Here is a 1,865-nt window from a genome sequence, read left to right as displayed (position 1 = left end):
ATTACGGCCGCAAGGATTGCCTTTGCCCAGAAATGGAAAAACAAATTAACTCCAAGCAAAGATGAAATAATAAGAAAGGTTATGGACTGTGCCGAAATGGACAAACTAACTAAAGAAATCCAGGGAAAAGAAGAATCAGAATTCTACCAGATATGGAATAAATGGTATAGGTGGAAGGAGGAAAGAAACAAGAATCAATGAAGGAATATAACAAAGCTCAAAAAAATAATAGCTATGAGTTAAAATAGGAGGGTTAAGAATGGTGAAATCCAAATGAAATACAACAGAAGGGGAAATAATATAAAACTCAAAAAATAATAGTTATGAGTAAAATAAGAGGGTTCTACCAGATATGGGATAAATGGTATAGGTGGATGGAGGAAAGAAACAAGAATCAATGAAGGAATATAACAAAGCTCAAAAAAATAATAGCTATGAGTTAAAATAGGAGGGTTAAGAATGGTGAAATCCAAATGAAATACAACAGAAGGGGAAATAATATAAAACTCAAAAAAATAATAGTTAAGAGTAAAATAAGAGGGTTAAGAATGGTGAAATCCAAATGAAATACAACAGAAGGGGAAATAATATAAAACTCAAAAAATAATAGTTATGAGTAAAATAAGAGGGTTCTACCAGATATGGGATAAATGGTATAGGTGGATGGAGGAAAGAAACAAGAATCAATGAAGGAATATAACAAAACTCAAAAAGTAATAGTTATGAGTAAAATAAGAGGGTTAAGAATGGTGAAATCCAAATGAAATACAACAGAAGGGGAAATAATATAAAACTCAAAAAAATAATAGTTAAGAGTAAAATAAGAGGGTTGAGAATGGTGAAATCCAAATGAAATACAACAGAAGGGGAAATAATATAAAACTCAAAAAATAATAGTTAAGAGTAAAATAAGAGGGTTAAGAATGGTGAAATCCAAATGAAATACGACAGAAGGGGAAATAATATAAAACTCAAAAAAATAATAGTTAAGAGTAAAATAAGAGGGTTGAGAATGGTGAAATCCAAATGAAATACAACAGAAGGGGAAATAATATAAAACTCAAAAAATAATAGTTATGAGTAAAATAAGAGGGTTCTACCAGATATGGGATAAATGGTATAGGTGGATGGAGGAAAGAAACAAGAATCAATGAAGGAATATAACAAAGCTCAGAAAAATAATAGCTATGAGTTAAAATAGGAGGGTTAAGAATGGTGAAATCCAAATGAAATACAACAGAAGGGGAAATAATATAAGGTGAGCGGTATGGATTGATAATTGCTATTAGAAAGAACCTGTTCGTATTGTATTGTGTAAATGTGGTGTACGTCTAAGTTTTGAGTGTGTGTGTGTGTGTGTATTTTACATGTTTGTAAATTTAAAAAAATGGAAACAAAATAGAGTTTTGGTTTGATTGACGTTCTACATCAGAACCTCCGCGAGCTTCCCAAGCCGGGACTTGACATCTACGAGGCTTCACGTGTCCAAAGTGACCAGACCCACTGTGGAAGATGCGTGTTTCATAGGCTGGAGGAGAGTTTCCCTCCCCTTTCGCCACCGCCTATCTCCGCCCCGAAAGAGCTCGGCCGAAAGGAGGAAGAAAGAAGCGGAGCGGCGGCGGCGGTGTGTATTTTGGCAAGAGGGGATCCCCGTCTTTGCGGAGCGCGCAAAACGTGTGTGAACCCCCCGCTTCGGAGGAGAAGAGGTAAAAAAAGGGCATCGGGTCGGTTTTGTGCTTTAACCCGAAAGAAATCGCGCTTCTGCATTTTCCCCCCCGCTGCATTTCTTCCTGTTTTCCCCCTGCATCCGCTGGGGAGTAAAATACGACCAGGGATGGGTCGCTGACTCTTCTAGGGGTTGGAGC

The 1,865-nt window shown here is 36.6% G+C and overlaps 1 protein-coding gene across 1 annotated transcript in view; it reads left to right on the top strand.

Moving 5' to 3' along the window:
• The first annotated feature begins 1,585 nt into the window (after positions 1-1,585).
• The window catches only part of RIPK1 (receptor interacting serine/threonine kinase 1), a 23,943-nt gene continuing 23,663 nt past the window's right edge, over positions 1,586-1,865 (top strand). Inside the window, exon 1 of the mRNA XM_087707525.1 lies at positions 1,586-1,706. The gene's annotated coding sequence lies outside the window, so the exon portion shown is untranslated. The remainder of the gene's footprint in view (positions 1,707-1,865) is intronic.

Source organism: Thamnophis sirtalis, unplaced genomic scaffold, assembly GCF_051295495.1.
Source record: "Thamnophis sirtalis isolate CommonGarterSnake01/CBP01778 unplaced genomic scaffold, rThaSir2_p1.2 scaffold_2, whole genome shotgun sequence".
Classification (NCBI taxonomy): domain Eukaryota; kingdom Metazoa; phylum Chordata; class Lepidosauria; order Squamata; family Natricidae; genus Thamnophis; species Thamnophis sirtalis.
This window is presented reverse-complemented; position numbering and strand designations above follow the sequence as displayed.